Source organism: Salvelinus fontinalis, chromosome 2 (genome assembly GCF_029448725.1).
Source record: "Salvelinus fontinalis isolate EN_2023a chromosome 2, ASM2944872v1, whole genome shotgun sequence".
In the NCBI taxonomy this organism is placed as follows: Eukaryota; Metazoa; Chordata; class Actinopteri; order Salmoniformes; family Salmonidae; genus Salvelinus; species Salvelinus fontinalis.
Window position 1 is genome coordinate 7,839,203 of NC_074666.1, and position 24,262 is coordinate 7,863,464.

Here is a 24,262-nt window from a genome sequence, read left to right on the forward strand (position 1 = left end):
AACTAAACATACATGTTTGATTCTGCAAGAGGATCTATTGCAAATTTGACACAAAATAAATAGACATGACATCTCATTCTCACCCCAAATATACAGGCTTTTTAATCCAATAATCTAATAATATATTGAGGGCGAATCTGTAGATGGTTTGTTTAGCTATGAAAAAGACAACTTCAATGGAACACAGGCAGTGGAACACATCAAGCATCAAAAATACCAACTGGCCGTATAGTAAATGTATACATGCTTGAAATGATCGATAATCAGGACAATATACAGACCAAGGCTGACCAGTTTGAGACCAGCGCGCATCTGGGCATCATGGACATCACCGCAATAAAGGCGTTCAAAATGAGCACCAAGAGTTTAAGATTTTACCAAAGCCGTTTCGATCATCAGGGTTTAGCTATAATTTCACTGCACATTTATTTTGTATTTTTTAAAAGCAAAGCCTAATAACTGATTCAGTCTGGTAATTCATTACGTTTGAATGAAATGATCTCACAGGTCTTTATCCCTAAATGAATCATGTCCGTTTCTTACCATTCGGGCTGCAGGCAGAGTTATCAAGCGCCATTCACATGGGCATTAAACAGACACCTACATTTCCGCTGCCTGCAACACATTTAAAATGGGAGTGCAGTGAGGCAGCACAAAATGTGATATCAAGTAACTAATTTCGTGATTGAAGAAAATCAAATTCTCGTTTTTTGACGAGACTATACTGAGGACTGGTATTACATCAAAACCTCATTGAGGATAGAGCTACTGTGCACAACATTGATGAGGAGTGGTAAATAGCGATGGAAATCTCATACTCTAGTAGTACCAGATTCTTCTAACCATTTGGCAGATCTACAAATTGTGGGATGTATAAAACAGCCCTGTAAACACTTCCAAAAAACAACAAGTAGGCTACAATACAGAAAAATATGGGCATAACATTGAAATCAAAAGGAGAACAAATATATATATATATATATATTACAGACTATTTAATGAAGGAACCATGCATGAATTGAGTTACAATGTAGTTTCTTGGTTGTCATAGCATTAATAAAAATAGTTCCAATTGTACAAAGTTGCTATCAAATCACACTCAAACAAACATTAATTAAATACATTTTCATGACTTTTGATCACAAGAAACACAGTAGGTGACAACTACTCAGTTTTCAAAAGACACAATTTTATGTCATATCTTCCCTTTTGTGACTACAGACCAACATAACATTCTGAATAAGGGACTCAGACTGAGCATGTATAGGAAACATTATATGATCCACTAAATCAGGGCCCATATTCAGCGAGTAAGTGGGGACCAAAATTCCAGTAACTTGACCAAAATTCCAGTAACTTTACTAAAATTCCAGTAACTTTACCAAAATGACCAAATTTTCCACAAACCCTGGTTGGAGGATTCTGGATTTCCTGCTTATTCCCTTCTGATACTGGGAATCTTCAAACTGGGATTTCTGCAAAACCTGGACATTTTGGGAAAGTTACCGGAATTGTTCGAGCCTAGGTGTTGGATGGTCTGTCTTCATCCCATTTGTGTCATCTCCTGAACTTGCGGAAGGGTCTGCTGTAGGGCTGTAGGCGTTTCTTCTCTGGGGGCTTGTTGTACATGTAGGCCGAGTGGCCCTGGTACTCCTCTCCATCTGGGTTCTCCATCATCTGAAGCTTGGCCTCAATCACACGGATCGTCGCACTCGTACTTCGTACGGGAAAGAGAGGGAGTGACTGAGAAGGAGAGGGTGACTGTGAGAAGGAGAGAGCTATAGAGAGGGAGAGAGTTAGAGAGAGAGAGGGAGAGTTATAAAGAGAGGGAGAGAGTGACTGAGAAGGAGAGCGTTATATAGAGAGGGCGAGAGAGACTGAGAAGGAGAGAGTGACTATGAGGAGAGAGTTAGAGACAAGGAGAGAGTGACTGAGAAGGAGAGCGTTATAGAGAGAGGATAGTGACTGAGGAGAGTGTTATATAGAGAGGGAGAGAGTGACTGAAAAGGAGAGAGTGACTATGAGGAGAGAGTTATAGAGAGAGGAGAGAGTGACTGTGAGAAGGAGAGTTATAGAGAGAGGGAAAGAGTGACTGAGAAGGAGAGAGTTATAGAGAGAGGAAGGGAGTGACTATGAGATTGAGAGAGTGACTGTGGAGAGCGAGTAAGTGGGGAAGCCAACTAGAGAGTGTGGGGGGAGGAGGGGGAAAAAGGAATTGTGTGCCGCCCGATGGGACTCCTGGCTGTGGTACTGCCTGGGATTGAACCAGGTTCTGTAGTGATGCCTCAAGCACGGCGATGCAGTGCCTTAGACCACTGCGCCACTTGGGAGGCCCACTAACATGACATTTGACTTTTAGATGTTAATCATGGGTTAGTCTCATACACACCCTAATGAGATCTATCATACTGTAATTCATAAGCTTCTAAAACATGTATACTGTAGGAAAGGAGGGAAGCATGAAGGGAGAGAGTCGGAGAAAGAGGATGAGGGGCAAAGAGGCAGAGATCGGACAGACCTGAGACTGGTTGGTATGTCCAGCTCTGCACTGCCCGATGGCTCTAGGCAGGACCATTCTTATCCCCTCGGAAACCCTCAAACCTCTGGAAGAGAGATAGAGAGAGACAGAGAGAGAAACACAGAGATAGATAGAGAGAGACAGAGAGAGAAACACAGAGATAGATAGAGAGAGACAGAGATAGAAACACAGAGATAGATAGAGAGAGACAGAGAGAGAAACACAGAGATAGATAGAGAGAGACAGAGAGAGAAACACAGAGAGAGAGAGAGAAACAAAGAGAGAGATCGACAAAAACAAAAGCTAGGACACCTGTGAGACTTGTGATTAAAGTGATGAAATAATTATGAGATATGAGGAGAGGTTTTAGAGAATGAACTGCAACTTCCTCCCACATGACATAGCTGCTGAGCAGAGCAGAGCCTGAACTGGTAACCTCAGAGATGGGGAGCAGAGCTTCGGGGTGGGCTAACTTACTGTCGCACCATGGTTGGACCAGGTAACCAGAGCGGAGCCCGTTTAGCTCACAGTCGCACCATGGACCAGGCAGGTAGCGTGTCACTGTTTGTGTCTGGTGGTGTTTTTGGTCAAATCCAAAGGCATTGTGGGGAAGCTGAACAGCACAGCAATAGAGCTGTGTATTAATTCCTCTCAAAACCACCCCTCAACTTCACCCACGTGACTGATGCAATGTGAGCCTGTGGAGAGAAGAACCACAACACACACTTCAGTACACCAGAAATGACTCATATCAGACTTACCAGGTTCAGTAATCAGTTAGGATCAAACTGTCATGATCACCATGTCCTGGTTTCAAAAAGCACAAGTTAGCTTTCTGATCCAGTATGGATGGATGGATGAATACATGGATGAATACATCCATCCATCCATGACCCTCAAATACTCCCTTCTATTTGGCAAGGCTTTCTATAAGAATGTATCATATGTGTTCCGGATAGGCAAGGGCCACAGGTCTATTTTCTGCATGTGTGATCTCTCTCATATTTCTATCTTCAGATGATTTAGATTAGTGTCTCTTCCCTCCATTATCTGTAAGTACACAGGTTCAGAGGTCAGGCTCAGAGATGAGGCAATCAGCCTCTGAAGTGATGGAAAAATAAAATGATCCCTCGGTTAAAGACAAAGCTGAAGGGGATCTCCAGTACATGGCCTTGGTCAAGGTGACTTGACTTCACATGACAAAGAGAGATCATGACAATCACAAGGAACAGCAATTGCATACAAATCAATAGACTATATCGTTCAATCAATAGACTATATCCTTGAATCAATAGACTATATCGTTGAAGGACCATTACTTGACCATCATGTTAGAAAGGTTCTACTCAGAATATCTCACTGAGTCAGACATGGTATATGGATGGCATATAGATGGTATATGGATGGTATATGGATGGCATATAGATGGTATATGGATGGCATATAGATGGTATATGGATGGCATATACAGTTGAAGTCGGAAGTTTACATACACCTTAGCCAAATGCATTTAAACTCAGTTTTTCACAATTCCTGACATTTAATCCTAGTAAAAATCCCCCATTTTAGGTCAGTTAGGATCACCACTTTATTTTAGGAATGTGAAATGTCAGAATAATAGTAGAGAGAATGATATATTTCAGCTTTTATTTATTTCATCACATTCCCAGTGGGTCAGAAGTTTACATACATTCAATTAGTATTTGGTAGCATTGCCTTTAAATTGTTTAACTTGGATCAAACGTTTCAGGTAGCCTTCCACAAGCTTCCTACAATAAGTTGGGTGAATTTTGGCCCATTCCTCCTGACAGAGCTGGTGTAACTGAGTCAGGATTGTAGGCCTCCTTGATTGCACATGCTTTTTCAGTTCTGTCCACAAATTTTCTATTGGATTGAGGTCCGGGCTTTTTGATGGCCACTCCAATACCTTGACTTTGTTGTCCTTATGTCACGCCCTGACCATAGAGAGCCCTTGGTTCTCTATGGTGTTGTAGGTCAGGGCGTGACTAGGGGGTGTTCTAGTCACTGTATTTCTATGTTTGGGTTTAAGTATGGTTCCCAATTAGAGGCAGCTATTATCGTTGTCTCTAAATGGGGATCATACTTCTGGTGTCCCTGTTTCCACCTGTATTTGTGGGATATTGTTTTGTGTATGTAGCACCACGTAGGTCACGTTTCGTTGTTTGTTTTACTGAAGTTTCACTGTAAATTAAGATGTGGAACTCGAATCACGCTGCGCCTTGGTCCGTCCATTATCACGACCGTGACACCTTAAGCCATTTTGCCACAACTTTGGAAGTATGCTTCGGGTCATTGTCCATTTGGAAGACCCATTTGCGACCAAGCTTTAACTTCCTGACTGATGTCTTGAGATGTTGCTTCAATATATCCACATAATTTTCTTTCCTCATGATGCCATCTATTTTGTGAAATACACCAGTCCCTCCTGCAGCAAAGCACCCCCACAACATGATGCTGCCACCCCCGTGCTTCACGGTTGGGATGATATTCATCGGCTTGCAAGCACCCCCCTTCTTCCTCCAAACATAACGATGGTCATTTAGCCAAACAGTTCTATTTTTGTTTCATCAGACCATAGGACATTTCTCCAAAAAGTGCGATCTTTGTCCCCATGTGCAGTTGCAAATTGTAGTCTGGCTTATTTATTGCGGTTTTGGAGCAGTGGCTTCTTCCTTGCTGAGCGTCCTTTCAGGTTATGTCGATATAGGACTCAATTAACTGTGGATATAGATACTTTTGTACCTGTATCCTCCAGCATCTTCACAAGGTCCTTTGCTGTTGTACTGGGATTGACTTGCACTTTTCATACCAAAGTACGTTCATCTCTAGGAGACAGAACGCGTCTCCTTCCTGAGTGGTATGACGGCTGCGTGGTCCCATGGTGTTTATACTTGCGTACTATTGTTTGTACAGATGACCGTGGTACCTTCAGGCTCCCAAGGATGAACCAGACTTGTGGAGGTCTACAATTTTTTTCCTTTTGATTTTCCCCATGATGTCAAGCAAAGATGCACTGAGTTTGAAGGTAGGCCTTGAAATACATCCACAGGTACGACTCAAATTATGTCAATTAGCCTATCAGAAGCTTCTAAAGCCATGAACATTTTCTGGAATTTTCCAAGCTGTTTAAAGGCACAGTCAACTTAGTGTATGTAAACTTCTGACCAACTGGAATTGTGATGCAGTGAATTAAAAGTGAAATAATCTGTCTGTAAACAATTGTTGGAAGAATTACTTGTGTCATGCACAAAGTAGATGTCCTAACAGACTTGCCAAAACTATAGTTGGTCAATAAGAAATTTGTGGAGTGGTTGAAAAACAAGTTTTAATGATAACCTAAGTGTACAGTCGTGGCCAAAAGTTTTGAGAATGACACAAATATTAATTTCCACAAAGTTTGCTGCTTCAGTGTCTTCAGATATTTTTGTCAGATGTTACTATGGAATACTGAAGTATAATTACAAGCATTTCATAAGTGTCAAAAGCGTTTATTGACAATTACATGAAGTTGATGCAAAGAGTCAATATTTGCAGTGTTGACCCTTCTTTTTCAAGACCTCTGCAATCCGCCTTGGCATGCTGTCAATTAACTTCTGGGTCACATCCTGACTGATGGCAGCCCATTCTTGCATAATTAACGCTTGGAGTTTGTCAGAATTTGTGGGTTTTTGTTTGTCAATCCGCTTCTTGAGGAATGACCACAAGTTCTCAATGGGATTAAGGTCTGGGGAGTTTCCTGGCCATTGACCCAAAATATCAATGTTTTGTTCCCCAAGCCACTTAGTTATCACTTTTGCCTTATGGCAAGGTGCTCCATCATGCTGGAAAAGGCATTGTTCGTCACCAAACTGTTCCTGGATGGTTGGGAGAAGTTGCTCTCGGAGGATGTGTTGGTACCATTCTTTTTTCATGGCTGTGTTCTTAGGCAAAATTGTGAGTGAGCCCATTCCCTTGGCTGAGAAGCAACCCCTCACATGAATGGTCTCAGGATGCTTTACTGTTGGCATGACACAGGACTGATGGTAGCGCTCAACTTGTCTTCTCCGGACAAGCTTTTTTCCGGATGCCCCAAACAATCGGAAAGGGGATTCATCAGAGAAAATGATTTTACCCCAGTCCTCAGCAGTCCAATCCCTGTACCTTTTGCAGAATATCAGTCTGTCCCTGATGTTTTTCCTGGAGAGAAGTGGCTTCTTGCTGCCCTTCTTGACACCAGGCCATCCTCCAAAAGTCTTTGCCTCACTGTGCGTGCAGATGCACTCACACCTGCCGGCTGCCATTCCTGAGCAAGCTCTGTACTGGTGGTTCCCCGATCCCGCAGCTGAATCAAGTTTAGGAGACGGTCCTGGCGCTTAATGGATTTTCTTGGGCAACCTGAAGCCTTCTTCACAACAATTGAACCGCTCTCCTTGAAGTTCTTGATGATTCAATAAATGGTTGATTTAGGTGCAATTTTACTGGCAGCAATATCCTTGTCTGTGAAGCCCTTTTTGTGCAAAGCAATGATGACGGCACGTGTTTCCTTGCAGGTACATAGTTCACAGAGGAAGAACAATGATTCCAAGCACCACCCTCCTTTTGAAGCTTCCAGTCTGTTATTCGAAATCAATCAGCATGACAGAGTGATCTCCTGCCTTGTCCTCGTCAACACTCACACTCGTGTTAACAAGAGAATCACTGACATGATGTCAGCTGTAGATGTGGATTTTTTTTATTTCATCTTTAGTTAACCAGGTAAGCTAGTTGAGAACAAGTTCTCATTAACAACTGCGACCTGGCCAAGATAAAGCAAAGCAGTGCGACACAACAACACAGAGTTACACATGGAATAAATAAGCGTACTGTCAATAACACAATAGAAAAAAAAGAAAGTCTATATACAATGTGTGCAAATGGCATGAGGAGGTAAGGCAATAAATAGGCCATAGTAGCGAAGTAATTACAGTTTAGCAAATTAACACTGGAGTGATAAATAGCAGATGATGATGTGCAAGTAGAAATACTGGTGTGCAAAAGAGCAGAAAAGTAAATAAAAACAATATGGGGATGAGGTAGGTAGATTGGGTGGGCTATTTACAGATGGGCTATGTACAGCTGCAGCGATCGGTTAGCTGCTCAGATAGCTCACGTTTAAGGTTAGTGAGGGAAATATAAGTCTCCAGCTTCAGCGATTTTTGCAATTCGTTCCAGTCATTGTCAGCAGAGAACTGGAAGGAAAGGCGGCCAAAGGAGGTGTTGGCTTTGGGGATGACCAGTGAGATATACCTGCTGGAGCGCGTGCTATGGGTGGGTGTTGTTAACAAGACCAGTGAGCTGGGATAAGGCGGAGATTTAGCATAGACTTATAGATGACCTGGAGCCAGTGGGTCTGGCGACGAATATGTAGCAAGGGCCAGCCGTCTAGAGCATACAGGTCACAGTGGTGGGTGGTATAAGGGGCTTTGGTGACAAAACGGATGGCACTGTGATAAAGTGCATCCAGTTTGCTGAGCAGGGTATTGGAGGCTTTTTTGTAAATAACATCGCCGAAGTCGAGGATCGGTAGGATAGTAGGTTTTACGAGGGTAAATGGATGGCATGTCGGCAGGTAGCCTAGTGGTTAGAGCGTTGGACTAGTAACGGAAAGGTTGCTAGATCGAATCCCCGAGCTGAGCTGAATCCCCAAGGTAAAAATCTGTCATTCTGCCCCTGAACAAGGCAGTTAACCCACTGTTCCTAGGCCGTCATTGTAAATAAGAATTTGTTCTTAACTGACTTGCCTAGTTAAATAAAGGTAAAATAAAAAATTTGATATGGCAACATACCAGTTACTTTCCTATTTTTGATCTATCTTATTGGCGGCTGGCTACGTGTGTGTGTGTGTGTGTGTGTGTGTGTGTGTGTGTGTGTGTGTGTGTGTATGTGTATGTGTGTGTGTGGGGGGGGTCTGGACACAGACTTGTTGTTGTCCAAGGAGTGGGAGACGGGGGACAGGGTGTGCACAGAAGGGGTGTGATTTGGGACTATACAGGATTTCCTTAGTCCACACGACAGCTGTCTATTGTTAGGGAAAGACCAGGGTCGCTGGAGTCCAACAGATCTCCCCTAGCCCGGCCTAATGGTACTGACGGACCGGCTGGCTACACGACTGCCTTTCAGCCAACGTCCTGCACGACTGCCTTTCAGCTAACGTCCTACACGACTGCCTTTCAGCTAACGTCCTACACGACTGCCTTTCAGCTAACGTCCTACACGACTGCCTTTCAGCTAACGTCCTACACGACTGCCTTTCAGCTAACGTCCTACACGACTGCCTTTCAGCTAACGTCCTACACGACTGCCTTTCAGCTAACGTCCTACACGACTGCCTTTCAGCTAACATCCTACACGACTGCCTTTCAGCTAACGTCCTACACGACTGCCTTTCAGCTAACGTCCTACACGACTGCCTTTCAGCTAACGTCCTACACGACTGCCTTTCAGCTAACGTCCTACACGACTGCCTTTCAGCTAACGTCCTACACGACTGCCTTTCAGCTAACGTCCTACACGACTGCCTTTCAGCTAACGTCCTACACGACTGCCTTTCAGCTAACGTCCTACACGACTGCCTTTCAGCTAACGTCCTACACGACTGCCTTTCAGCTAACGTCCTACACGACTGCCTTTCAGCTAACGTCCTACACGACTGCCTTTCAGCTAACATCCTACACGACTGCCTTTCAGCTAACGTCCTACACGACTGCCTTTCAGCTAACGTCCTACACGACTGCCTTTCAGCTAACGTCCTACACGACTGCCTTTCAGCTAACGTCCTACACGACTGCCTTTCAGCTAACGTCCTACACGACTGCCTTTCAGCTAACGTCCTACACGACTGCCTTTCAGCTAACGTCCTACACTACTGCCTTTCAGCTAATGTCCTACATGCTGCCACCGTGCAGTACCCAACAACAGTCACACCACTGACCAGACCACAGGCAAACACAGTTGCATGCAGGACGCTAACATACAGGCTAACTCTGTACAACTTAATGACCTGTATTGGGCTAACCTTGCACCCTAACAGAGGAAGCCACGATGAATCACTGGCCATGGTGTGTGTGTGTGTGTGTGTACGCAAAGGCGAGAGGTTTCAGAGAGGGGCTCTTACCTTTACCTGTGCGTGTGCCCAGCGCACCACCAGCTTCTTGGAGAGGGCCAGCTTCCCATTCAGACAATGGATCGCCCCCGCTCTGCTTCCTGGAGATTGGAAAAAGAGTAGGTGTTTGATCCTCATGAAAATCATAATTTCCCCCATCAGAAACTAGGTCAGTAACATTACATTGTAGTCACTTAGCAGACACTCTTACCCAATACCTCTTACACAAATCATTATATCATCATTCCTTTTCATAGAGTGATGACAACAGAGACAATAATGGCTGATGTGTGTCTGCGTGTGTGTATGAGGCTAATACACAGAGTTCCTCTGAATAACACCCAGGGGACTGCCTCCCATCACACTTCAAACAGAACTAGAGAACAAGAGATCTCCTTCTTACCGTTGGTGGAACCCTATTAAGTTTGAAACAATATTTTCACGGGGAGAGATGGTCGTCTATATCGTGCCTCTTGTCTATGCCATCTATTTTTATTTATTTATTTAATTTCACCTTTATTTAACCAGGTAGGCAAGTTGAGAACAAGTTCTCATTTACAATTGCGACCAGGCCAAGATAAAGCAAAGCAGTTCGACACATACAACAACACAGAGTTACACATGGAGTAAAACAAACATACAGTCAATAATACAGTAGAAAAATAAGTCTATATACAATGTGAGCAAATGAGGTGAGATAAGGGAGGTAAAGGGAAAAAAAGGCCATGGTGGCGAAGTAAATACAATATAGCAAGTAAAACACTGGAATGGTAGATTTGCAGTGGAAGAATGTGCAAAGTAAAGATAGAAATACTGGGGTGCAAAGGAGCAAAATAAATAAATAAATACAGTAAGGGAGAGGTAGTTGTTTGGGCTAAATTATAGAAGGGCTATGTACAGGTGCAGTAATCTGTGAGCTGCTCTGACAGCTGGTGCTTAAAGCTAGTGAAGGAGATAAGTGTTTCCAGTTTCAGAGATTTTTGTAGTTCGTTCCAGTCATTGGCAGCAGAGAACTGGAAGGAGAGGCGTCCAAAGGAAGAATTGGTTTTGGGGGTGACTAGAGAGATATACCTGCTGGAGCGCGTGCTACAGGTGGGTGCTGCTATGGTGACCAGCGAGCTGAGATAAGGGGGGACTTTACCTAGCAGGGTCTTGTAGATGACCTGGAGCCAGTGGGTTTGGCGACGAGTATGAAGCGAGGGCCAGCCAACGAGAGCGTACAGGTCGCAGTGGTGGGTAGTATATGGGGCTTTGGTGACAAAATGGATGGCACTGTGATAGACTGCATCCAATTTATTGAGTAGGGTATTGGAGGCCATTTTGTAAATGACATCGCCGAAGTCGAGGATCGGTAGGATGGTCAGTTTTACAAGGGTATGTTTGGCAGCATGAGTGAAGGACGCTTTGTTTGCGAAATAGGAAGCCAATTCTAGATTTAACTTTGGATTGGAGATGTTTGATTTCGAGTCTGGAAGGAGAGTTTACAGTCTAGCCAGACACCTAGGTATTTGTAGTTGTCCACATATTCTAAGTCAGAACCGTCCAGAGTAGTGATGCTGGACGGGCGGGCAGGTGCGGGCAGCCATCGGATGAAGAGCATGCATTTAGTTTTACTTGTATTTAAGAGCAGTTGGAGGCCACGGAAGGAGAGTTGTCTGGCATTGAAGCTCGTCTGGAGGGTTGTTAACACAGTGTCCAAAGAAGGGCCAGAAGTATACAGAATGGTGTCGTCTGCGTAGAGGTGTATCAGAGACTTGCCAGCAGCAAGAGCGACATCATTGATGTATACAGAGTAGAGAGTCGGTCCAAGAATTGAACCCTGTGGCACCCCCATAGAGACTGCCACATATTCCAGAGGCCCGGACAACAGGCCCTCCGATTTGGCACACTGAACTCTATCAGAGGAGTAGTTGGTGAACCAGGCGAAACAATCATTTGAGAAACCAAGGCCATCGAGTCTGCCGATGAGGATGTGGTGATTGACAGAGTCGAAGGCCAGGTCAATGAATACGGCTGCACAGTATTGTTTCTTATCGATGGTGGTTAGGATATCGTTTAGGACCTTGAGCGTGGCTGAGGTGCACCCATGACCAGCTCTGAAACCAGATTGAATAGCGGAGAAGGTATGGTGGGATTCGAAATGGTCAATCAATCTGTTTATTGATTTGGCTTTCGAAGACCTTAGAAAGGCAGGGTAGGATAGATATAGGTCTGTAGCAGTTTGGGTCAAGAGTGTCCCCCCCCTTTGAAGAGGGGGATGACTGCAGCTGCTTTCCAATCTTTGGGAATCTCAGACGACACGAAAGAGAGGTTGAACAGGCTAGTAATAGGGGTTGCAACAATTTCAGCAGATCATTTTAGAAAGGGTCCAGATTGTCTAGCCCGGCTGATTTGTAGGGGTCCAGATTTTGCAGCTCTTTCAGTCTATAGCTTTTGACTAGCCCTAACTTTTCACGTTCGTGAGCTAATCTTTTCTTGGAATTGAAAGACGTGAAATGGTTGGTTTGGTGTTGTACCTCTTTGGTGTGGAAGTTAACGAAGCAGTATCCTCAGGGCTGGCCCTCCATTGGTCCAGACTTGTGGAACAGGAAGTCAAACTGTTTCACCTTCCCAAACCTCTCCAGCAGCTTCACCAGGTGGTACCTGTAGAGGGAGGGAGGGAGAAAAACACACAAACAATACTGCGGTTAGAGCATTGGGCCAGTAACCGAACGTTTGCTGGTTCGAATCCCCGAGGTGAATTGGTGAAAAATCTGCCAATGTACCCTTGAGCAAGGCACTTAACCCTAATTGCTCTGTAAGTCGGTCTGGATAAGAGCATCTGCTAAATTACTAAAATGGCCCCCCAAAAAATCATGTCTCCCAGTTTTGATTTGCTGTTTCAAAGTACTTAGTCACTTTAAAGTAACATATTGTAATCTCCAAAACACATTAATGAATGTCATTCTCAATACAGGCCTATGTGCCTTTATGAATGTCTACTATCAACTAAGAACATGATAACATAATTGGTTAACGTTCCTTTGTCACAGACAGTGCATCCTATTCTTAACTAACATATACATCATCCATCCATGTAACATAACTACAGTATATTAGGCATCCCGGTCAGCTGACCCTGATTAGAATGACAGGTCTCTTAACACCTTTTTAGGCACAGTAAATCTTATATCCACACAATGCAGAGGATACGGCAGCAGGACAATGAGAAAATAAAACAGAGGAAGCTTGAATTCCCAACAGACTCTAATTCAAGAAAAACATCCACTACTGCGTGCATTAGGCTAGCTGCCGTGCTGCTGTAACCTATAGAATTCGTGGGAAATGTTATGTTATTAGCAATGGGATTCATTCTCACTAACATCCAGGAACCATTAATAATATGATTGGTTAGTGCTATCCGGGATACTTCGGACATCCCTAACCTTAACCCCTACCCTTACCATAACCCCTACCCTTACCATAGCCCTCAGCTTAACCCCTACCATAACCCTTATCTTAAACATTTAACATTTCAACTTCAATGTGGTAACGTCATAGTTGGTACATCCCAAGGATCCCAGATAGCAAGAGTCTAATATTAATTGTTTGACCATCTGACTGTGAGAAGGTCTATACTATAGCCTCATTGTAAACAAGTTAGGCTAGGAGGAGTCCTCTACAGTGGTACATGCTGTCCTAGACCAGCCCGGCCTTGTATGACTCAATGGATTCATTAGTCATAAACATGGCTAACAGTTGTACCAGTGATAGGAGGAACTTGAGACACTAGAGGACCTCCAGACACAAGAGTCTCAACATTGTAAGAAGATTACGGCCTACCGTCGTGGCCAAAAGTTTTGAGAATGACACAAATGTTAATTTCCACAAAGTTTGCTGCTTCAGTGTCTTTAGATATTTTCGTCATATGTTACTATGGAATACTGAAGTATAATTACAAGCAAGTGTCAAGTGTCAAAGGCTTTTATTGACAATTGCATGAAGTTGATGCAAAGAGTCAATATTTGCAGTGTTGACACTTCTTTTTCAAGACTTCTGCAATCCGCCCTGGCATGCTGTCAATTAACTTCTGGGCCAAATCCTGACTGATGGCAGCCCATTCTTGCATAATTAATGCTTGGAGTTTGTCAGAATTTGTGGGTTTTTGTTTGTCCACCTGCTTCTTGAGGACTGACCACAAGTTCTCAATGGGATTAAGGTCTGGGGATTTTCCTGGCCATGGACCCAAAATATCGATGTTTTGTTCCCCAAGCCACTTAGTTATCACTTTTGCCTTATGGCAAGGTGCTTCATCATGCTGGAAAGGCATTGTTCGTCACCAAACTGTTCCTGGATGGTTGGGAGAAGTTGCTCTCGGAGGATGTGTTGGTACCATTCTTTTTTCATGGCTGTGTTCTTAGGCAAAATTGTGAGTGAGCCCACTCCCTTGGCTGAGAAGCAACCCCACACATGAATGGTCTCAGGATGCTTTACTGTTGGCATGACACAGGACTGATGGTGGCGCTCAACTTGTCTTCTCCGGACAAGCTTTTTTCCGGATGCCTCAAACAATCGGAAAGGGGATTCATCAGAGAAAATGACTTTACCCCAGTCCTCAGCAGTCCAATCCCTGTACCTTTTGCAGAATATCAGTCTGTCCCTGATGTTTTTCCTAGAGAGAAGTGGCTTCTTTGCTGCCCTTCTTGACACCAGGCCATCCTCCAAAAGTCTTCGCCTCACTGTGCGTGCAGATGCACTCACACCTGCCTGCTGCCATTCCTGAGCAAGCTCTGTACTACTGGTGGTGCCCCGATCCCGCAGCTGAATCAAGTTTAGGAGACGGTCCTGGCGCTTGCTGGACTTTGAGGCGCCCAGAAGCCTCCTTACAACAATTGAACCGCTCTCCTTGAAGTTCTTGATGATCCGATAAATGGTTGATTTAGGTGCAATTTTACTGGCAGCAATATCCTTGCCTGTGAAGCCCTTTTTGTACAACGCAATGATGGCGGCACGTGTTTCCTTGCAGGTAACCATGATTGACAGAGGAAGAACAATGATTTCAAGCACCACCCTCCTTTTGAAGCTTCCAGTCTGTTATTCGAACTCAATCAGCATGACAGAGTGATCTCCAGCCTTGTCCTCGTCAACACTCACACCTGTGTTAACGAGAGAATCACTGACATGATGTCAGCTGGTCCTTTTGTGGCAGGGCTAAAATGCAGTGGAAATGTTTTTTGGGGATTCAGTTCATTTGTATGGCAAAGGGGGACTTTGCAATTAATTGCAATTCATCTGATCACTCTTCATAACATTCTGGAGTATATGCAAATTGCCATCATACAAACTGAGGCAGCAGACTTTGTGAAAATGTATAGTTGTGTCATTCTCAAAACTTTTGGCCACGACTGTACATACATTCTACACAGCATACACACTGACGTTTAAAGGAATAATCCATACCCCAGAAATAAAAATCATGAAACTGTCAATTTGGTGAAAGCCTATGTTGCATCAGTGGATGAAATAAAACGTAGTGCTGCACTCGCTCTGGGCAAGAGACCAACTGCAAGCTGAACTGGCTCTGGGCAAGAGACCAACTGCAAGCTGAACTGGCTCTGGGCAAGAGACCAACTGCAAGCTGAACTGGCTCTGGGCAAGAGACCAACTGCAAGCTGAACTGGCTCTGGGCAAGAGACCAACTGCAAGCTGAACTGGCTCTGGGCAAGAGACCAACTGCAAGCTGAACTGGCTCTGGGCAAGAGACCAACTGCAAGCTGAACTTGGTGGTATAGACTCCTAAATTGATAGTGAAGTTTGTTTACGGCAATTTTACCGCCAGCTAGCGACTTCACATGCTGACATTGGGATTATTGTGTGTAGCTACCTTTGCTAGCTAGCGAGCTAGCCAGCCCAGAGAGAGAGCATTGCATTGTATGTTTTGTCAACTTGAATCCCAACAGATTTCCATAACGATTTTTCTAGCATCCTTGATAACAAAATGTAATATTTGTAAAAAAATATTTTCACATATTAGTGTTATTTTACATTGTTTAACACTGTTAATCATAGGAAGTAGTGGTTTACGGGGTGGATTATCCCTTTAAGTAGAAGTGATTATGAGAGTTCTCTCAAACACCCCTACAGTAGCCTAGAACACAGAGAGAGGTTAAGAAAACAGTAAAGGATATACTGTATGTCTAGTCCAGGCTGTAATATAAATGGGGGAGGAGCAGTCTGAACAAGACGCAGACAATTTCATATATCCATGTCGACTGTCTGTATTAGTGGGCAGCCTAGCATGCAGTCTGTGCGTAGGAGAGTGTATTTTCTCTGTTGTCCAAGCCAAATATCACTGCCCATGCACGTCATGAGTCTATGCTGCACGCTACTCATTCACAGGGGTCATTATAAGAGCATCTCCAGCGTAGACTGGGCATGACCAGATCATGAATAGAAAGGTTACCTTGTCATACAGTCATAACATAACCTTTATATTAATTATCTCTTATGGAATCCTCACTCTAAAACGGGTAGTCGTTGTGTCATAGTCCTTTGTGATGCACGGGTTGACTCACAAACTACCCTCAGGGTTATATCAGCTGGGCGGGTGGGTTTAAGGTCAGCAAATACTGTGTGGATTGAATAATAATATAGCAATGCCTTAAAAAAATCCATTAATCCATCATTAATCTACCATTAATCTGTCACTCATCTGTCACTCATCTGTCACTCATCTGTCACTCATCTGTCACTCATCTGTCACTCATCTGTCACTCATCTGTCACTCATCTGTCACTCATCTGTCACTCATCTGTCACTCATCTGTCACTCATCTGTCACTCATCTGTCACTCATCTGTCACTCATCTATTATTCTTGTGAATGCTACGCTACAAGACTGTTTTGCTAGACCAACTGGTAAATGGTGTCTTCAGTGATATTTTCAACCTCTCCCTGACCGAGTTTGTAATACCTACATGTTTCAAGCAGACCACCATAATCCCTGTGCCCAAGAAAGCGAAGGTAACCTACCTAAATAACTACCGCTCCGTAGCACTTACGTAGCACCATGAAGTGCTTTGAAAGGCTGGTCATGACTCACTTCAACACCATTATCCCAGAAACCCTAGACCCACTCCAATTCGCATACTGCCCCAACAGATCATGCATTCTCAATCACACTCCACACTGCCCTTTCCCACCTGGACAAAAGGAACACCTATGTGAGAATGCTGTTCATTGACTACAGCTCAGCGTTCAACACCATAGTGCCCACAAAGTTCATCACTAAGCTAAGGACCCTGGGACTAAACACCTTCCTCTGCAACTGGATCCTGGACTTCCTGACAGGCCGTCCCCAGGTGGTAAGGGTAGGTAACAACACATCTGCCACGCTGATCCTCAACATGGGGGCCCCTCAGGGGTGCGTGCTCAGTCCCCTCCTGTACTCTCTGTTGACACACGACTGCGTGGCCAAGCATGACTCCAACATCATCATAAAGTTTCCTGACGCCTGATCACCGACAACGATGAGACAGCCTATAGGGAGGTCAGAAACCTGCCAGTGTGGTGCCAGGACAACAACCTCTCCCTCAATGTGAGCAAGACAAAGGAGCTGATCGTGGACTACAGGAAAAGGAGGGCCGAACACATCTCCATTCACGTCGACAGGGCTGTAGTGGAGCGGCTTGAGATTTAGGTTCCTTGTCCAAATCGCCAACAAACTATCATGGTCCAAACACACCACGACAGTCGCGAAGAGGACACGACAACACCTTTTCCCCCTCAGGAGACCTAAAATATTTGGCATGGGTCCCCAGATCCTCAAAAAGTTCTACAGCTGCACCATCGAGACCATCCTGACTGGTTGCGTCACCACCTGGTATGGCGGCACCCGACTAGAGGGCGCTACAGAGGGTAGTGCGTACGACCCAGTACATCACTGGGGCCAAGCTTCCTGCCATCCAGGACCTATATACAAGGCGGTGTCAGAGGAAGGCCCAAACAATTGTCAATGACTCCAGTCACCCTAGTCATAGACTGCTCTCTCTGCTACCGCACGGCAAGTGGTACCGGAATGCCAAGTCTAGGTCCAAAAGGCTCCTTAAAACTTCTTATGGCTGCAATCCCGTTAACGGGATCGATATGACAACAGCCAGTGAAAGTGCAGGGCGCCAAATTCAAACAACAGAAATCTCGTAATTAAAATTCCTCAAGCATACAAGTATTTCACACCATTTTAAAGATACCCTTCTTGCTAATCCCACCACAGTGTCCGATTTCAAAAAGGCTTTACAGCGAAAGCACCACAAACGATTATGTTAGGTCAGCGCAAAATCACAGAAAAACACAGCCATTTTTCCAGCCAAAGACAGGAGTCACAAAAAGCAGAAATAGAGATAAAATTAATCACTAACCTTTGATGATCTTCATCAGATGACACTCATAGGACTTCATGTTACACAATACATATGTTTTGTTTGATAAAGTTCATATTTATATACAAAAACCTCAGTTTACATTGGCGCCATGTTCAGAAATGCCTCCAAAATATCCGGAGAAATTGCAGAGAGCCACATCAAATAACAGAAAAACTCATCATAAACTTTGATGAAAGATACATGTTTTACATAGAATTAAAGATAAACTTGTTCTTAATGTGTCAGATTTCAAAAAAGCTTTACGTCAAAAGCACAATATTCAATAATCTGAGAACAGCGTTCAGCCACAAAAGGAAGCCATACAGTTACCCGCCAAATTGTGGAGTCAACAAAAGTCATAAATCTTCACTTACCTTTGCTGATCTTCGTCGGAATGCACTCCCAGGACTCCCACAAGAAATGTTCGTTTTGTTCGGTAATGTCCATAATTTATGTCCAAATAGCTACTTTTGTTAGCATGTTTGGTAAACAAATCCAAAGTCACGAAGAGCGTTCACTAAAAGCAGACGAAATGTCAAAAGGTTCCGTAATAGTCAGTAGAAACATGTCAAACAATGTATTGAATCAATCTTTAGGATGTTTTTAACATAAATCTTAACATAAATCTTCAATAATGTTGAACAACCGGAGAATTCCATTGTTTTCAGAAGTGCGATGGAACAGAGCTCCCTCTCATCTGAGCGAGCATGGTCAGTGCATGTTCAGGTCATGGCAGACCTTACTCATTCCTCTCTCCTTCGGCCCCATTTCACAGTAGAAGCATCAGACAGGGTTCTAAAGACTGTTGACATCTAGTGGAAGCCGTAGGAAGTGCAAACTGACCCATATCCCACTGTGTATTCGATAGGCGATTAGTTGAAAACCTACAAACCTCAGATTTCCCACTTCCTGGTTGGATTTTTTTCTCAGGTTTTTGCCTGCCATATGAGTTCTGTTATACTCACAGACATCATTCAAACAGTTTTATAAACGTCAGAGTATTTTCTATTTAATACTAATATGCATTTTCACTTAGGGGTGTACTCACTTTTGTTGCCAGCGGTTTAGACATTAATGGCTGTGTGTTGAGTTATTTTGAGGGGACAGCAAATGTACACTGTTAAACAAGCTGTACACTCACTACTTTACATTGTAGCAAAGTGTCATTTCTTTAGTGTTCTGACATGAAAAGATATACTCAAATATTTACAAAAATGTGAAGGGTGTACTCACTTTTGTGATATACTGTATATACATCCTGCCTTCTCTTAACTAACCTATCACATATATATATGGGCGATGGCAGATGGGTGTAGTTGTACAAACAGCTGATCCGCGCACCACTAATAGTCATCACAGGTATGTTGGAAGCAAGACATAAAGCCACAGGTAGCCTAACTGCCAAAATAAAGGAAACTACTAACAAGTGTCTTAATAGGGTGTTGGGACACAATGAGCCGAAACAGCTTCAATGCCCCCTTGACATGAATTCTACAAGTGTCTGGAACTCTATCGGAGGGACGCAACAACATTCTTCCAATTTGGTGTTTTATTGACGGTGGTGGAAAACTCTGTCTCAAGTGCTGCTCCAAAATCTCCCATAAGTGTTCAATTGGTGTGAGATGTGGTGACTGACGGCCATGGCTTATGGTTTGCATAGTTTTTCTGCTCATCAAACCATTCAGTTACCACTTGTGCCCTGTGTATGGGGAATTGTCATCCTATGTGGGCATAGCTCTGTTGTGTACAACAGAGAAGCTTGGGCCAAAGTTACTTTTATAGTTTTGTCCAGCACCGTTATATTTAATCCTAGAAAGGTATGTAGCCTAGGAGGGGGAGTACAGGGGGTCCTGGGCTGCATCCCAAATGGTTCCCTATATAGTGCACTACCTTGGTCCAGGGACCACTCTGGTCAAAAGTAGTGCACTATATAAGGAATAGGATGCCATTTGGGCCACAACCCTGGATGTATTAATGTCTTCCCTTGGCCTCCCTGGAGATTTCTCTCCAAGGAGAATTTCTCACTTTCCCAGACTCCACCCTCTGCATGATGGAATGGTGGGTCTTCCTGCGACCTGCTGCTGGCACAGATTGAGGAATTGATAGTGGACTGATACACCGGGAAGGACCACGGGAGGGGACGGACCACTTCTGGCCTTTAACAAGACCACAATGCACTTCTCCTGGGGGCTATAAAGCGTGCCGGACGGCAGGAGGAGGAGGTGGTAGGGGGAGGTGGAGGTAGGGGGAGGTGGAGGGGAGGAAAGGTCCGCTGAGGGGAAGAGTGATTTCCTTGCTTGAGGGTGCTCTTCTGTGAAAGCATGAAGCTGAGCCAAGCAAGACATCTGTTAAATGTCTAAAGAACAACAAAGGGCCCAGCACTTGCAAATCCTCCACTCTAAGGCCATCTATTTGAGGACTGAGGAGTGAGTCATTAAGGGAGGATCTGAATACTCACTCTCAAACTGGGCACCAGAAAGAAACAGGGGGAAAAGCAAGACAAGGATAGAACAAAACATCCGTTTGATTGGTGAGCCATCCGTTAACACTGGTCCAATGTCTGACATGACCCAGAGGCCATGTTTCATGGTTATCTCATGTGGACACGAGGTAAAAGAGGCAGTCTTTCCAAGCAGGTCTTTCCTGGTAAAGCGTAAGTTAAAGAGGGCAGTGATGTCTCCCAGCCAGGTCCTTCCTTCCATCTTTTTTGCTTCCACCTCCACCGTGTGGGCATGGTCCTGTGTCCAGTCTGTAGCCCCCCCCAGTCTAGTACCACAAACAACCTGCAGCTTAGACAGCACATGCTGGATCCATCACTGGTCGTGAATGGGCCCCAATGGAGCATGGACAGACAGGTCAACATGTCAGCGCCTAATCAACACTGTAGCAGTAGCCCCTCTCATTGTGTGAATGTGTGTGTGTGTGTGTGTGTGTGTGTGTGAGGGAAACCTGCCTGGGCATGCGGGTCGAGCAGGCGGCTCTGGGTGTTGATGTTGTTGAACGGTCTCTTCATTGTTTCTGTCACCTGTTGACTGACACCATCTGTAAAGACACACTGCTTTAGCTAAGGCAGCCGGTGGCTGGAGACCGGTGCACAACATGTTTCGTATGGTATCAGATCTGCTGCTCAACAGCTCAGCTTCCTCTCCAAAAACAAATGACCTTTTTCACAACCCAAAACTATGTTTTGGAATTTGTTTCATTAGTCCATTGTTGACATAATCCCCAAAATGTTTTGCTTGTCAGCAATCTAGTTTTCAACATATGTAACTTTCAAAATACAGAAATCATCCCTGTATGATGTATTTTGCTTCATATGATGCAGGTAGAGAGAGAAACAGAGAGGTAGAGAGAGAAACAGAGAGGTAGAGAGAGAAACAGAGGTGTAGAGAGAGAAACAGAGGTGTAGAGAGAGAAACAGAGAGGTAGCGAGAGAAACAGAGAGGTAGCGAGAGAAACAGAGAGGTAGCGAGAGAAACAGAGAGGTAGCGAGAGAAACAGAGAGGTAGAGAGAGAAACAGAGAGGTAGAGAGAGAAACAGAGAGGTAGAGAGGGAAACAGAGAGGTAGAGAGAGAAACAGAGAGGTAGAGAGAGAAACAGAGAGGTAGAGAGAAACAGAGAGGTAGAGAGAAACAGAGGTAGAGAGAAACAGAGAGGTAGAGAGAAACAGAGAGGTAGAGAGAGAAACAGAGAGGTAGAGAGAGAAACAGAGGTGTAGAGAGAGAAACAGAGGTGTAGAGAGAGAAACAGAGGTGTAGCGAGAGAAACAGAGGTGTAGAGAGAAACAGAGAGGTAGCGAGAGAAACAGAGAGGTAGCGAGAGAAACAGAGAGGTAGCGAGAGAAACAGAGAGGCAGCGAGAGAAACAGAGAGGCAGAGAGAGAAACAGAGAGGTAGAGAGAGAAACAGAGAGGTAGAGAGAGAAACAGAGAGGTAGAGAGAGAAACAGAGAGGTAGAGAGAGAAACAGAGAGGTAGAGAGAGAAACAGAGAGGTAGAGAGAGAAACAGAGAGGTAGAGAGAGAAACAGAGAGGTAGAGAGAAACAGAGAGAGAGAGAGAAAGAGAGAACATAGCTTAGCAGCAGTTGTAGGAACCATGTGGTGGTTTTAAAAGAGTTAACATTTCCTGCCAGGTTTCTGAGTGCTACTGTAGCTCCAGAAGCCCTGGAGGAATCTTCCAGTTTGGATTTTCCTTCGAGAAATGAGTGATCAATGGCTCTGAGTCTTTGTTCCAAATGGCACCCTATATTTAACCAGGGCCTACCACAGATCTGGGAGGCAGACTAAGCCCCTACCCATCTCCGTATCACCACCACAATCAATCTCTGACAGAGAATATACATTAGGGGAAAAAATAAGAACTTACAGCACAGCTTTTTACCTCACATCTCAATTACCCACTTATTTGGGCTCCCGGCTCGAGATGAACACACACACACACACACACACACACACACACACACACACATACATACATACATGCCTGTATGCTAATTTTCTGAGGGAGAGCCCTGAAGTGGGTCTTGCTACAACAAACACTGAGAGCATGTGAACTAATGAATCTTACCAATCACCAGCCTGTGGGCATATTCTGTTGTTTTTCTTCTACCAGGCAGCATGCATCTCAAATGGTACCCTATTCCCAATCCAGTACACTACTTTTGTCTAGAGCCCTATGGGAATAGGTTGCCATTGGGGAGGTACACCAGGTTATTTAAAGAAAAACAGAAGGTAGTTTGGAAGGAAACGCCTGTCTAGACACCAGCCCAAGCAAGCTGTACATTTTCCAGGAGCCCACCAGCCAATCCCACCTTGTGCTGCCCCTCCACACACCTCCTCTACCCTGCTCCTGAACAAAAGAGAGCAGCCAGCGAGCTACAGGTTGACAGAGTAAACAGGCCAGATGAGTGAGAAATGATGGCAGCCCCTCAGCAGAACAGGTCGCCATGCCCGAGTGCCTCTCTTTCACACGCCCAACGTCATCTGCTCATTCTCCAGCCCTCACAGACACATAGCTAATCAATCATACAGGCTAGTCACAGCGGCCACTCCGCTGGGCTGGGAGGAGTAAGAAGCAAGGCGTGCTCCGTCTCAATCAATCTTTTCTTGATTCTTCACATCCTCTCTCCTCACCTTTTCAAAAACGCATTGTAGAAGGATGTAAGGAGATAGAATGCAAGGACAATGATGTAAATGACAATTAGAAAATCCAGGATTAATGGGCCACATGGATTCACTCACTCTGTGATTTTGGGATCGATGTTACCGATCCACAGGCGATGGCCCTCGTGTGACGAACTTTCTGAAATGATAGAGGCATTCTCCACTGCTGACGGTGCTTTCGTGGGTTTCTTGCTTTCTGAAACAATGGTGACATCCTCATTGTCTTTAGTCTCCACTGCACAAGGGGTCGTTTTCTTGCATTCTGAAACTATGGAGACATTATTGTCCTTCACTGCTGATGGTGTGAGTTCCTTGTTTTCTGAAATGGTTGAGGGACTCTCCACTGTCTCTACTGCAGAGAGAATAGGTTTCTCGCTTTCTGAAACAATGGACGCACTCTCCACTTCAGGCAGTGTGATGCCTTTGTTTTCTGTAACAATGGGGGAACTCTCCACTGCAGACTCCATGGGTCTCCTAAGAGAGGGAGCACACATTTTAGTAATACACTCACAAAGCCTTTGACAAAATAATGTGACCCAAAACAAGAATAAATACTGATAAATCCCTATGAAAATAAAAAAACAGCTATCAAGTAGCCTAACCACAAGCTATCCATTTTTGCTATCATAACCTACTTGTCACTGCATTGTTTAGCCAGAAACATTCGCTAGCTAGCTAGTTGACGTTAGCAATTAAGCTAACTATTATTGACAAGGGATCGAACTAGATGACTAAAGATAAACTATAAAATACCGTTGTTTGTATGATGTTTCTGCTCGCTTTACTATATGAATTTGCCATGAGCCTTTGCCATAGAACTAACGTGTTTGTATCAGACGTTTAACTTACCCTGTTCGGTAGAAACTTTCGCCTGACAGCGAACAGTTCAACTACTCCACGTCTGGTGATTACTGTATATTGTACGTCAATAGACATCTATAATTTCGTTAAAATACTTTGGTACACAGTACTCCGGTGAGCTAGCTGCTAGCCGCGAGATTGCAAAACAAAGGCGCCATTTAATGACGTTGTGCACAACCTC

At 44.3% G+C, this 24,262-nt stretch overlaps 1 pseudogene; it reads right to left on the minus strand.

Moving 5' to 3' along the window:
• Positions 1 to 76: 76 nt before the first annotated feature.
• LOC129811084 (probable RNA-binding protein 18) lies at positions 77 to 24,260 on the minus strand (annotated as a pseudogene).
• Between the last annotated feature and the right edge of the window lie 2 nt (positions 24,261 to 24,262).